This window comes from Simochromis diagramma, unplaced genomic scaffold (genome assembly GCF_900408965.1).
Source record: "Simochromis diagramma unplaced genomic scaffold, fSimDia1.1 OVJJ01000641.1, whole genome shotgun sequence".
NCBI lineage: Eukaryota > Metazoa > Chordata > Actinopteri > Cichliformes > Cichlidae > Simochromis > Simochromis diagramma.
In genome coordinates, this window is record NW_024387440.1 from 178,776 (window position 1) to 194,161 (window position 15,386).

The following is a 15,386-nucleotide window of genomic DNA, read 5'->3' on the forward strand; positions in this document are numbered from 1 at the left end:
CTCGTTGTTCCAAAGCTCTTTGTTTCTCTTTTAGTTCTCACTGTTTCTTTCTGTTTCTGCTGTCCACCTTTTCACATGGAAAATCATTTCACTGTTTCTCACTGAATGACTCCCCAAACTAGATTTGAAATTCTATCAAGTTTCTAATCATTACAAGTGATTCATGTTTCTATTTGATGTGTAAATGGAGATGATTTAGTTTGCTGGGATATGGACTGACATGTGTTGAATGGGAGGAGCAGTTTGTTGTTGTCTTCTTGTCTGTTTATGACAACAATAAATATGTTGTTGAAACACTGATTCATGTTTAACTCCATATATGAAATGTTTCTGATCTTTGAATTCTGTTTGATTAAAGACTTTCTTCATGACACAAATGAGATTTCAGTGTATTAATAGAACTAAATAAGCTCAGAGTTGAAAGGCTGGAGTATTATGTACGTGCTTCACTGTCAGGATCTTCAGGGGGATTCAAAGGGAAACATCAAACTGCTGTAATGAGATAAACTAGTTGGGCTGAACACACTTATCTGTAGTTTGTCTCCATCCAGGATCATCAGAATATAATGAACATGTGTGAAGAGCCACAAAATGCTGCTGCCCTCTCAGCATGATGAGCTCCAGCCTTTGTTAGCAGGACAACAGGAAACATGAGACAACTTTCAGAGACAGTAACCAACTGTGGCCACAAGATGGCAGCAGCTGATCTGAGATCCTTTATTGGACAGAAGGACTCTGCTCTGTGACGTCATCAGAGAGACGGCCTTCACTCTGATAGATCTGACGTCATGTCTGCACTGCGATGATGAAAGCTGATAAACACATTGTTATTGATCCATGAAATCACCTCTGTCCTCTCAAGTGTAGCTGTTTACAGAGCTGAAGAAGTCCTTCATCATCAAAACAGACAAACATGTATTTCCTGTATTAAGTGACGTCATCCTCACTCTGACCTCTTACATACATTCTGTTCAGTTTTCCTGCTGCAGCAAAAAATGCTGCTGTTTGTCGATTCATTTCATTCATCTAAACTTTCAGCCACTAATTTTGCAGATTAAACAGTTTCATTTAGTATGAACAAATCCTAATTTATAACAATAATAATGACAATAATAATAGTTTTATAAAGCACTTTCAATGTAGCAGTAGTAGTAAGTAATAAGGTAATAACTTCTTAAAGATCTAATCAAGACATTATTAAATGAACAACAAGAAACTTGTTTAGAGTGTGAATGTTACACAGAAAGCATTTAAACAAAGAATAAAACTGAACAAGGTATGTTATATAAAGTGTTGTAAAGGCTCAGATAGAAAAGAACCAGCCCAGTTAAAACATTCATAAGTAACAACCTGAGTAGAAGGTGGAGAAGTAACAGCTGTGGTTTTCAAAAGATGATTATTTCCTGGTGTCACCGAAGAAAAAGGCTAAGCAGCTGAATCTTGGACCTTTAAATCTAATAGTGTCATAGTCCTGGCTGGCCTGGAGTGTTCTTCCTTCTTTCTGTCTCTCTCCACCTCTTCACTCTTTCTATCTTTTTACTCTCAGGTGAAGTTGTGAACCATCTTTCCCTTGTTGGTCACACATGGCTCTTACAAGCTAGGTCCCTAACTTTTGCTAGCTGTTGAAGTTGTGGTATATCAGTGGTTAGAAATGCTATTATTGCTTTAGGGTTAGTTTAACACAAAGTCAGGACTGACCCGGGACCATTGCTGTGAGTCACACTACGCAGGGTAAAGGCCCTTTCACAGCGGACGTGCCATGCACTGCGCTGAGGATCCAAATTTTGTAGTGCTGGCTACGCTCTATGCTCTGTCATTTCTTTGTGTGGCAGCTCTGTGTGTACTAGATATGCCTGAATCTTGTTTTTGGAGTTTTACCCCTCCCAGATTCAGAGATGGTCTTTCCTTTTTACATAAATGGCCTCCTTGACTCCGCCCTCAAACCAGCGTTCCTCCCTTTCCAGGATGTGTACATCCCCATCATTGAAAGAGTGTCCACTGGGCTGTAGGTGTAAATAGACTGCAAAGTCCTGGCCTGATGAGGTGGCTCTTCTGTGTTGTGCCATCCGCTTCGACAGAGGTTGTTTGGTTTCCCCGATGTATAAATCCTGGCAATCGTCCTGGCACTTAACAGCGTACACTATGTTACTCTGTTTGTGTCGGGGTGGACCAATTTTTGGCGCAGCGTGTTTTGGGGTTTAAAAGCCACAGAGAGTTTAGAAAAAATGCATCTCAACTGCTCCGATACTCCTGACACATATGGGATCACTGCAGGTTTTCGCTTGGGCAGCAGTTGTCCTTCTCTCCTGGATCGGCTGGAGCTTTCTTTAGGTGTCTTTCCAGCTTTGACAAAAGTCCAGCTTTTATCCACATTCACTCAGGGCCTTCTTGATGTGCTGTTCTTCTGCCTCCCTGGCCGCTGTGTCAGTGGGGATGGTATTCGCTCTGTGTTGTAGCGTCCTGATGACACCCAGTTTTTACCTAGTAAACATCAGCTTTTAGATGTCCCCCATTACTGATGGAAATCTCACAGTCTAAGAAGGGTAATCTGCCACTTTTCATATCCTCCCTGGTGAATTTCATGTGTCGGTCCACCTAGTTAATGTGATCCGTGAATTGTGGTACGTCCTGAGATTTGATTTTCACCCAGGTGTCATCCACATATCTGAACCAATGGCTTGGTGGTGTTCCAGGGTAGGATGGCAAAGCCCTCTTTTCCACTTCTTCCATGTACAAATTGGCCACAATTGGTGAACCTGGGAGCCCACGGCACACCCATGTTTCTGCCTGTAGAACTGACCCTTGTATGTGAAATATGTGGAGTGAAACGCTTGGACACTGCCCCCTTAGCTCCAGGTGTGGGGCCCATCCACACTTTGATGGCCTTTCACGGGCCCCACACTTTGATGGTCTTTCATGGCCCCCCCATGGCAGGGGGGGCCATGAAAAGGAAAAAAACAAAACGCTTGGACACTGCTAGCGCCCACAGAAATGCAAAGCAGGAGATGAAGCATCGCTGAATATGTTTCCAAACCAACTTCATTCTAAGCCAAAGACAATAAATATGAAGAAGCATATCTTCCCTTTGGTTTCACCTGCACAAGTGCCAAGGTAGGTCTCCCTGCAGGATTGGTTTTCCCTTCGTCGGGAGCACGTGCTGGGCTCTTCAAATCAGGGACAAACAGTATCCCACAGTTGTTTATGTTTTTAAGCCCATTTTACACAGAGAGGCATTTTTTGAAAAATATATTGATAGCAATGTTGAATATTATTACACAGGGAAAAAACAACTACATGTAAAATAATTACACCATAACGCCTCTGACTTTCTAAATGGAGGCACAGTAACTGCGTGTGTGTGTGCAAGCATGTAAAACCTGAAGATAGTGACAAAATACTGTTAATCTGACTATCTGCCAACTGCAATTAATCTCATGTAAACAATAACGTGGCGCACAGCGTGACGTGAAAAAATGCTCATACCTGTGACGTTGCGTGACGAACTCTGTATTCCTCGTCCACACGTAAATGCAAAAAACAGGAGTTTTAATTAGTATTCACTTCATTAAAAACAACAAAAATAAAGCTGTCATTCCTTTAAGTGAGTCAAAGCAGCAAATAAACAGTACACTGTAAAAACGATAACTAGTAATTGTTGATTTGATTAAAGTTTTCAAATTAAACTGACTTAGAAATAAAATTTTCCATTTACAACCTAAAAAAGCTTGTCTGCCCAACAAATTTCTTCCATTGTTGTCCTAACTAAGATTTTCTAAAGAGCATAACAAAGATGATCAACTTTTGAGTAGATTTTTTTGAGTTGAGTTGGGAACCAGTGGGAAACCCCATAGATGACTGGAACACGTGGGCTGAACAAGTTAAAACTAGACCAAACGAGCCTAAGCAGACCTGAGCTGTGTGATTGTGGTTTATCGATGTGTTCTGGACTGAAAACCTGCTAAGAAAATTTGAACAAACGTGGCCAAAGTTGGATGAAAATTTGAATTTTTCGACCATTACGGATTTTACCTGGTCTGAAGTTGGAATCAGAATCAGAATCAGAAAGGGTTTATTGCCAGATGTTGAGGAGGTTTACAACATTAGGAAATTGCTGCGGTGCTTCAGTGCAACATACTGTCATAAAAATATAAAAATAAGAATAAGAATTAAAAGTGCTAAGTGGATAGATATATACATGATATATACATGATATATACATGATATATACATGAGTGCAGGTGGTGATCAGTGCCAAACATGGAATGATGCAGTGAACACAGCGTAGGGTCATGTGTTAGTGGCGGGGACAGTCATATGGTTATTGTTCATGTGTCCGACAGCAGAGGGGAAGAAACTGTTCTTATGGCGAGAGGTTCTGGTGCGAATGGACCGGAGCCTCCTGCCTGAGGGGAGCAGGTCAAACAGACTGTGTCCAGGGTGAGAAGGGTCAGCTGAGATCCGAGCTGCACGCCGCAGTGTCCTGGAGGTGTACAGGTCCTGCAGAGATGGGAGTCTGCAGCCAATCACCTTCTCAGCAGAGCGCACAACACGCTGCAGTCTCTGTTTGTCCCTGATAGTGGCTCCAGCGTACCACACAGTGATGGAGGAGGTGAGGATGGACTCGATGATTGCAGTGTAGAACTGCATCATCGTCCGTGTTGGCAGGTTGAATTTCTTCAGCTGCCTCAGGAAGTACATCCTCTGCTGGGCTTTTTTAATGACGGAAGTGATGGTGGGCTCCCACTTCAGGTCCTGGGTGATGGTGGTACCCAGGAAGCGGAACGAGTCCACAGAGGTGATGGGGGTGTCAGTCAGGATGATGGGGGGGAGTGGAGCTGTGTGCTTCCTGAAGTCCACAATAATCTCCACTGTCTTCTGGGCATTCAGCACCAGGTTGTTGTGGCTGCACCAGGACACCAGACGTTCAACCTCCCTCCTGTAGGCAGACTCATCCCCGACCGAGATGAGTCCGATAACGGTGGTGTCATCTGCAAACTTGATTAGCTTGACAGACTGGTGGGTGGAGGTGCAGCAGTTGGTGTACAGGGAGAAGAGCAGAGGAGAAAGAACACAGCCCTGAGGGGAGCCGGTGCTGATGGTCCGGGAGTCCGAGACATTCTTTCCCAGCCTCACATGCTGCTTCCTGTCCGTCAGGAAGTCAGTGATCCACCGGCAGATGGGATCAGGCACATTCATCTGGGAAAGCTTGCCCTGGAGATGGTCTGGAAGGATGGTGTTGAAGGCAGAGCTGAAGTCCACAAACAGGATCCTGGCGTAGGTTCCTGGGGAGTCCAGATGCTGCAGGATGAAGTGTAGGGCCATGTTGATGGCGTCATCTACAGACCTGTTGGCTCTATATGCAAACTGCAGGGGGTCCAGGAGGGGGGCCGTGAGGGTCTTGAGATGGGAGAGAACTAGGCGCTCAAATGACTTCATGACCACAGATGTCAGAGCCACGGGTCTGTAGTCATTTAGTCCAGTGATCCTAGGTTTCTTGGGGACAGGGATTATGGTGGAGGACTTGAAGCAGGCAGGCACATGACATGCCTGCAGTGAGGAGTTGAAAATGCCAGAGAACACTGGGGCCAGCTCGTTTGCACAGTGTCTGAGGGTGGCAGGAGACACACCGTCTGGGCCGGGAGCTTTTCGAGCATTCAGATTCTTAAACTGCTTCCTCACATCTGCTTCATGAATATGAAGAGTTGTGGTGGGAGGAGGTGGTGTGAAATCCTCTTTTGTGTGGGGTGAGGAGGGGGGTGTTGCAGGTGAAGTGATTGAAGGTGGTGATGGCTCTATGGAGGGGGGAGAGGTGGGGGAATGAGTGTCCAAAGTGTCTCTATTGTTGGGGCCGTTGGAGGTGTGAAGGCTGCCTGATGGCTCGTCAAAACGGCAGTAAAAGTCGTTGAGGGTGTTGGCCAAGAGCAAGTCGTCAGTGGAGTGGGGGGTTTTAGGCTTGTAGTTGGAGTGTATTATTTGACCATTTGTTGGACAGGTGCGGGAGCTGCCGACCATTTGCCCTAGCAGGTAAGCTAAAGACATCTGTTATTAGGATTTTCTATGTGAAAATGATATGCCAAGAGTTCGCTGTTCTTGCTGCTATAGTGAGCCTTGAATCCCCAGCTAGCTATCGAAGCCGGTTGTAACAGATGTCTCCGAAAACGTAGAAGCATTTTTGCAAAAATGTGTTGTCTTAATAAACTGAGCAGATATTTGAAATTTACACAGCTACATTCTCGCCTGAAAACATCTTAAAGGTTTACTTTGTGGCGCAGAAAGGGTAATAAGAGTAATATTAAAACTAAGTGGCTGCCGCCATTGTTTGAAACTAGAATCGGCTGGGCCGTGCTATGAATTCTGGCATAGGGTGGGCCACGAAGGATACACCTGACCCATCCTTCAAAGCTGTGGAAAGTATTGTATTGTTTTGAGAGACCTTTTGTTGGTGGAGTATTGATTTTATGTACAATTCCACGGGTAGACGCGATCTGTCCGGCCGACTTTGCACATGCGTAGTAAGGATCGGGGAGTCCGATCCGTAACTTTTTTTTCTCATTTTTCTCTACATTATATTGAAATGTTTCATTATTGCAAACATTGTCTCTCAGGCGGAGAGAGGTCGTGGAGTGTCAGCCTATGGTATCTGAGGTCCAGGAAAGATGACCTGCGCTGTTGTCCTCTGAGGAGGTAAGACTGTCCTAATTTATTTATAATTTAATTATTATTCAAATTGGGCATGATTTATACTAGATTGACTATATTGAAGTAGTACAGTACTTGCTGGGGTAATGCATTGGCCAACTTTATTATCTTGTGCTACCACTCCAGTCAAGGCCCTTGCCAGTGTTATATTAAAATCCTTAGCGTGAACATTTCTGGCAGTACAAGAAGAGAGTCCCCATGCTAAATCGAAATTGTTAAACAGAAAGGCAATCTCATAATTTTGACTTAGCATGTTTTTTTTTTCTTTTAGTGCTAGAAATAGGACTTCTATAGACTGAGATGGTTAGGAAAAGAATACTAAGGCAGGTCACAGAATCTGATTGGTCACGGATTTTGGTGCAACTTAGAACATAATATGTATTTGCATATTGATACTGGTTTTTGTGGAGGGTGTTTCTGTTCCTGTGCAAAAGATGTATTCATAAGAGATTTTTGAAGCAGGTTTTGCTGTTGATAACACAGTCAGGCATATAACATGGTGCAGACTGTCCAAGACAGCGACCCAGGAATTTTCTGTGCTGAATAAATGACAATATTTTGATGAATGTCTTGTTTAGATATCTGAAAAATTTCATCGGATCACAAGCAAAGACCTCCTGGGGACCTTCAATGCATCCCTTGATGCATCCCTTCTGATTCTGATTGACAAATTTGTGCCTGGCCTGCTAAATCTGTACCGGTCTAAGAAGGGAGCTCTTTGTGAGGAGATGGAAGACCCCCTGGATAAACTTGACGAACAGGTGAGTGAAGTGCTTCTTTATCTGACATTTTTAGAAGAGAGTATACTTTTCTCTTAACAGAAACTGAAAAAAATGTTGGCTTCAGCCAACAAAACACATCAGTGGACATGTCAGTAAAAATGAATGTCATCAGTCATTACTTTGTTTTTATTTGGCGATATTTTATTTAATTTGTAAAAAGAAAGTAAAATTGTTAACATGGTGGTGTTGTTGTTGTTGTTTTGTAAGTTTTGCGTGTTGCTGGGTCTGACCTGTGCTTTATTTTCTTTACTATGAGAGTTCTGATTTTGCATTGTGTATAGTACACCATGTTACTACACTAATTGAAATTCTTGTTTTCCACTGAATACTCTTTAGACATCCGACATTGTGTCCAAAGGGCACCGAGAGGCCTGCCCATTTTCCTCAAGAGAAGATGCAACAGAGGTTTTCCTGATGTGCTTAGTAAGTACAAAAAAGTAATGCAAGTAAAACTAATTGCTATGAGATGTTTTTAAAGGATGAGTTAATCCAAAATGGAAATGTACACTTCCTCAGTGCAGTCCAGATAATTTTATAGTGGGGATTGCAGTTGTCATAACTCCCACTCCTTTTTTTTTCTGCTCAGCAGCAGCTGGGCATTGTTAGTGGATGTTCCAGAAGAAAATATGTTTGTACAAAACTCACAAGGTGGCATTAATTAAAGGAAAATAAGCTTTTTCTTCTTAAAACCTCCATAAGTCAAACGACCAGCATGGTATAGAGGTTAAAGTTAAAATCTTTACAAATTTGTTTTGTCTTTAGTTTTTCTTAGCTTTCAATAATTCATATTTTACTTTTCTTCAGGACACTGACATTTTGGAACCAGTGTTGAACGGTGCATCAGTTGCCATCCTCACCATCCTACAAGATGACGATGTGCGAGAACATGCAGTTGTGTTGGAAGGGGACATCGTGCTACATAACATTCCAGATCTCTCTACTGCCCTGCCACACCTCTTTGGCCTTCTGTATGCCCTCAACATTGATTATCCAAAGCAGATGAGTTATACCTTTGAAGCAGTTCAGGCCATCTTATTTTGACCTGATCGGACAATATGAAGGTGAAGTGGATAAATCATTATTCGAAATGTAAATTTTAGTCAGATGAATCTGTATTGTTGAGAATATATGGTGAAAATTTGTCTTGTAGTATTTTAAAAGATTTGTTATAGTGTTTTCCATATGAAGCATAGAACTGGTGTTTTACCTGTTAGTTTCCTCTTCATTGATGGTAACATTTCTAATAACTTTTAACTTCCATAGTTCATCATAGTAAGCCCATGTAAAATGTCAATGTCTGGGTACATAGGCACTCGTTTGTGGCACTACCCTATTTAATGTGCAATAATTATGTTCAGCTTTTACAAGACGGTCAGGGTGTGTGCGTGAATTATTAAGTTGCTGGACACTTTTCTATTTTGGTTCTGGACTCTGGAATTTTAATGTCTCTGCTGGGGTGCACAAAGCACCCAAAAGAAACTGGCAACACGTTTTTGTTTGTTTGTTATTTCTTTTTTTCTTTTCTTTCTTTCTTTCTTTTAACAGAAATTCACCCTACTACCCATGACATTCTGAAATGTACTGAAAGCACTGTTGAACAAAATAAATAAGCTTTTAGATAACATTGAATTGTGCTTTGTTTTATTCTATATCTATTTGAGTGTTTTTTCAAGTACAATAACAGCATACATTTCTTTTACTTATATAGGTAAATTTCCAACTCACTGGAGTAAGAATTGTATGATTACTAAACAAGAATATCCTTGTTTGGTGAAGGCAGAAAAACATGGCAATGAAACCAGAATTTCTTCGTTAGACTTCCAGGATTATCCTAATTAGGTGAACAAGAAGATCCAAGTTGGCAGAACTTGTAAATCTTCGTTAAGTCAACAACAGTTGGCAAAAGTTGAGAAAACTCAAAAATCTCTTGCATCATGTTGCCTTGAAATTTTAAGTTTTCTCAACTTTTTCTTTTTTACAGTGTAGTTTGATTTGTAAATAAATCAATTTGTCTGCAATTTCTTCCAGAAGCTGCACAAACACATTAACAATCTTCCAGAAGAATACAGGGAGGGTATGTACCAACTAATTAAAGGGTATTTCTTCTTCGACTTCTTAAACCGTATTGCCATTTCTAAATAAAATTATGCAAAGTTTTCTTCTCTGCCACATGTCCTATTGGTCAGTATGTTCTGAATCATTTCATGCCATATATTAATCTGCTCATTTTGTCGTGTAACTGTCACACTGTAAGAATTTGTTAATGAATTTCTGACACAGAAAACCTTCGCTTTCCAAAGCTCCATCAGTAATGCCTCCTGGTATACCTTGGACAAACAATTGGAAGCGAAAACTAAATACTTTTCTACTTTTCAGCTGAAGCAGCTAAAAACCATTCACAGTGAAGCAGCCTGAAACTCTCATTTATCTTTTCAGCTGCTAAAAAATTGTTGGTGGCCTATCAAAAACGCCATGAGGATGATAAAATCAACAAATTCTTCAAATGCTTGGTTGATTTCGTGAAACACCCTCATACAGGTATGTGCATAAATACCTGTATGAATTATATAAATTTCACCTTTTCATTATACAATTTCAGGCCAAAATGGTATGATAAAACAGCATTTATCAGATTTCTTATCTCTTTAATAAAAGACAGCTACTAAAATGATTTCATTTGTTTTTTGATAAATAAATTTAAATATTCTTGTAAATGCAGTGGTTATACATTTACCCTCTGAACTTGTTTAGATGACTTTCATAAATATTCTCTACATGACACTGAAAGTTGTACAAAATAATGAAATAATTGGTAGATTAACGGTGCTTCCAGAGTATTTTCCATGGGAGGGACAAAGAAGAGTTTCAACCTCTTGCCAATTCCCCCTTTTTTAACAAATCACACCACATTGTGTACCACAGTATGCATTACTTCATTACATGGTAAATACAACCTCGTTTCTTATCAAGAAGACAAAATTTGCCATCTAGTCATGTGTCTGAGTGAGCGTCCAATCAAAGTAAAAAAAAGTTTTAAAGCTTTTCTGTTAAGTTTTTCCTCTTTTCAAAATGTGTGCAGATGCAGTAAAGTTCTACAGTTACTGTACAGCTGAGACCTTCGGGGCGGACAAAGATGTGCTGTACCAAGTAAATTTGTCTCAACAGCTACTGGTGGAGAGCATAGACCTACAGGAATGCAACACTGTCATTGTTTTCTGCCCAATCAACTCTCGTGTTAGGTCAGATGTGGAGGCAGCCATGGCTAAAGCACCAGGTATCATAAAGCTTGGTCACAATAATATAAAGTATGTTCAGTTTTTTATAGTTTTATAGTTTCTCTTTTACTTTACTCACTATCAATATACATATGAATATTTTAATTCAGTTTTCAAGATAATCATGGAAACATCTTTTCTTATGGTTTCAGCCCTCTAACTATCCAAAACAGTAACAATGCAATGGCTTTTTATTTGATTATATTTATTTAGGGATGTTTCTGCTGTGTGCAGGTAATAAAGACATCATCCTGGTTGTGATGCACCATACCCGACAGACAAACTACTCAACAAGTGGGACAGGATGGTCTCAGATATTTCCAAATGTAATCCTGCATGTTGATGTTCTCTTTCATGAGACTGAGAGAGGATTACTGAGATGTCAGAAGAATGCACAGGCAGTCTGTCAGATACAACAAGGATTACAGAAACACAATGATATTAGTGAACCAACCAACACTGTGGGAGCACAGGGTCCTTTGGCCCCGTCCCAAAGTGAGAGTTTGCCTGTTCCACAGAGGCAGGGACCTAATATCCTACATAATCAAAATTGTTTGATTATGTAGTAAGACAGCTGGTGACACTGAAAATGACAAAGACTGTTTAGCTGAGAATAGTTTTAGCTGAGATTTACACTTTGCATGAAAAAAGGATAAACCTAAATAGTCTAAATGAACAACATAATGCTTATTACAATGTTGAATCTTTACAATATGAGATTTAATGTCACAATTAAATAAATGAAAATGCTCATACTGTAGGTGTTCATGTCAAAATGAATGATTAAATAAAGTCTTGTGATGAGTCCTCAGTTTCCTTTGTGGTAACACTTTATTGTAGCATGCCTATTTTGCATTTGTATGCTGTCTATACAAAAGATTGCATGATGTACACAGCTCTAACAACTTAACAAATAGTCTTTGTATACAATATGTGTATGAAAACATGAATGATAATGAAACAAAAGTCTACATGAACATCAAGGAATCCTTCAAATGTTATTGATTTTGTTTGTCAATAAATTCTTTGATGTTGAATTCAGGCCCAGGGCCCAAATTATTGTGATACAGAGAATTTAGCTTTTTTTTCCCAGTGTGCCTGAATGTCAAACCTCTAAAGATTTATATCTATAAATATATACAAAACACAAAAATATCCATGAATTTTTTCATTCAGGAGCATTTTGAAACTGAACCTGCCTGGATGCCATCTTGTCTGACTAAAGCTGACAGACTACAAACTGAGGAAGGCGGAATCCCAGGAATGAACTAAAGAAACTCCAAACTCTGAAATTTTGTGTTGTTGTTCTAAAGTAGTTGCAGTGGATTGAGCTGTTTCATCCTCAGGTTTCACAACTACTGCTTGCAATATTGCTCTTTTAACATTCTGTGCTTCTCTTCTCTTTTGAGCCTGCTCCAGCCACAACTTAGCAACTGCTAACTGCAATTCCTTCCTCTGCTTCGCTTTCCCTGTTTTACCTGCTACACTTACAGCTATTCTTTCTACAAGCATTTTACACTGAACTTCCACTAATGTCCCTTCAAATCCATATTTCTCACACCAACAACCTACATACTGCGTGCTGCCTGGTAAAAATTTCTCCATAAATTTTACATTCCCTTCTAAGGCAGACTTACACATTTTATTCTCCATTACAAGACAACAATCAGCCACACTCACGCAGACCACGTCTGGCCTGCACACACACACAACATAGGCCTATCGCTTGCGTCTGCACGCACAGCTAGCGCTCTCTGTTGAAAACTCTCAAACGCCCCAAATGGCAGAGATTCCGAACACTCCTCACGGCGGAGCTACCGAACCTAGGTTGTCTCCACGCCCCAAACGGCGGAGAAGCCTGCGTCTCTCTCACGCGGCTAGCGCGCTCCCGTACCTGCGGTCAACGCAGGGTCACGTAGCCGCTCTCTAAGGCCTTCTGTACTAACTGTTTGTTTACGTTCATGGGAAGAGTCTCTGGATCCCGTCAATCGTCATCCATCCCGAGGGGAGTTCAGGCGCAAACTTCCCGGCCTGGTGACAAAGCAAAGTGAAACACCAGGGCTTTACGTCAATCATCCCAGACGTTGCGGTGGCGTCCTCTCCCTCTCCTCGGTGGATGCAAGGTTCCGGCTCCGAAGGACAACAAGGTCTGTGTTTCCACAAGCCCCGCTAATTCTAGAGACTTATTCATCATGAAGAAAACAATCGATCGATTTATTATTTGCGCAAGGGAGGCCTCTCATCTGTGTCCAGCACGACAATGACCCCCAGATCTGACCTCCTCCTGCTACCTTTTATTGGGAGACAGTTCACACAAAACACGTCAGAACAAAGCCACGCACCCTTTGTTCTAAGACAAAGCATTTTATGTATATGTGTGAACTTCTGTAAGAGTGTGTGTGTGTGTGTGTGTGTGTGTGTGTGTGTGTGTGTCAGACCTCCTGCTGACCAAAGGGTCGTAAACCCAGGAAGTTTACATCAAAAGAAACAGATCTTTCAGATAGGATGTATCTACAATAAAACCTCCCCCAGCACAGAGTGGTTGGAGAGGTGGTCAGGATCAAAGGAATGGCTTTGATCCTACTGCTTAAACTAAGACTGTACAAATTTAAGAAACACAATGGCAACATTCAACAATTAGACTTAACAAAACACGTTCAGGAAGTCTCGGAGCACACTAGAGTTTGAAAAACTGCAGGGGCATTTGTTAAGCCGAATGGCATAACCAAATACTCAAAGTGGCCCAGTGGTGTGTTAAAAGCGGTCTTCCACTTGTCCCCCTCCCTTATCCGGACCAGATGGTACGTGTTTCGCAGATCCAGTTTCGTGAAAACGGTGGCTTCCTGGAGACATCCAAAAACAGAGTTTATCAGCGGAAGAGGGTATTTGTTCTTTACAGTGATGTCATTTAAGCACCGGTAATCAATGCATGGCCGCAACGAACCGTCCTTTTTCCCCACGAAGAAGAAGCCTGCAGCTACAGGGGAAGAAGAGGGTCGAATAATACCAGCCGCGAGTGATTCTTGGATATACTTTTCCATCGACATCCTCTCAGGGCGAGACAGGTTGTACAACTGGTTGGAGGGCAGCGGGGCTCAAGGTAGCAGGTCAATGGTGCAGTCATAGGGGCGGTGAGGTGGCAGAGAGATAGCCTTGTCCTTGTTAAACACTTCCTGTAAGTCATGGTACTCGGGTGGAATGGAGGAAAGGTCATGTGCTTGTGTAACAAGTGGGGTCAGGTTAGCTGGTGCAGCGGGAACTGCTGATCTCAGGCAATTAGCTAGGCAGAACAAACTCCAACTGGCGATCTTGCTCCCTGCCCAATCAATGTGGGGATTATGTCTTTGCAGCCACGGGTAACCTAACACGAGCGCGGTGTCGGGAGACGGGAAGGTAAAGAATGAAAGTGATTCATTATGATTCCCGGAAGTGATTACTTTCACAGGCGCAGTCTGATGGGTGATGTAAGCAAACACTTGTTTATTCAGCGCTGACGCAGGGAGGGGAGGTTCCAACAGAGTGAGTGGTACTTCCAGCTCTTTAGCCAGCTTCTCATCTATGAGATTTTGCTCCGCCCCAGAATCCACTAATGCGCTGAATGTAACAGTCTTTTTGTTGGTTACTATGGCAACGGACACAACTAATCGGGGTCTAATAGCATTTAATGTGCTGCCCACCCGTATCCCCGAACCTACCGGTGAGCTGGTCCGTTTGGGCGAACCGGGCAGCTGGCAATGCGGTGTCCCGGCTTCCCACAGTATAAGCAGTCCCCGGCCCGAAAACGGCGTTCCCTTTCCTCCGGCGAGAGCCGAGAGCGCCCGATCTGCATCGGCTCCGGCAGAGGAGGAGACAGTGAGCGAGCGCACGCCGCTGGAGAGCTAAATGGGGGCAGGGGCGGTGACACGCGAAGTTCTGGGTACAACACGGGTTTCGGTGGCTTGGACCGCCGTTCAGCCTCTCTCTCCCGTAGACGCTTATCAATTCTACGGGCGAGTGACACCAAATCCTTGAATGATTTAGCTGCCTCGTGAAACGCGAGCTGATCTTTCATCTGATCGTTCAGGGAGCGTAGGAAAATGCCCCTTAGGGCCGAATCGGGCCAGCCAACAGCGGCTGCCACTGTGCGAAACTCCGGCCCTGGCAGAGCACCACTAGCTTTTGAGCAGCGTCATCCTCGGAAACTGGCGGGGAGAAAGTTGCTTTGAATTCTTCGAGGAAGTCATCGAAGTCCCAACTCTGTATCGGGTTAAAAGATAAATAGGCTTCAGCCCACGCCAATGCGCTTCCACTCAGCAGTCCCACAAAGTGGGAAATCTTGGCCATGTCAGTGGGGAAGGCGAGTGGCAAGCGACTGAAGAAAAGGGTACACTGAAAAAGGAAACCCCACACTGGTCCAATTCGCCGTGGAAACACAACGTCACACAACGGTATGCCGGGGTCGGGCTGTTTAGCACGCATTTCTCCCCGTTTCTCGCTAAGCTCTTGATACTGATCCTGAAGTAAGAGAAGTAACTGATCGTGTCGGCCGAGCATGGCACCCTGCTTATTAATAGCTGAACGTATTGGTTCTGCTGGATCCATTCTGGCCAGTCCGTACTGTCATGCGCCGCGCCGCGCGTGCACAAAAGGA

The 15,386-nt window shown here is 42.6% G+C and overlaps 1 long non-coding RNA gene across 2 annotated transcripts; it reads left to right on the top strand.

Annotated features, from left to right (window-relative positions):
• Positions 1-9,376: 9,376 nt before the first annotated feature.
• Positions 9,377-11,896, top strand: LOC120722520. 2 transcript variants are annotated; one of them, XR_005693501.1, is made up of 4 exons: positions 9,377-9,555; positions 9,918-10,019; positions 10,561-10,755; positions 10,991-11,896. It is a non-coding gene; the product is annotated as an uncharacterized LOC120722520 (long non-coding RNA). The 2 variants fall into 2 exon arrangements; XR_005693500.1 differs by having other exon boundaries at positions 9,448-10,019.
• Positions 11,897-15,386: the final 3,490 nt, after the last annotated feature.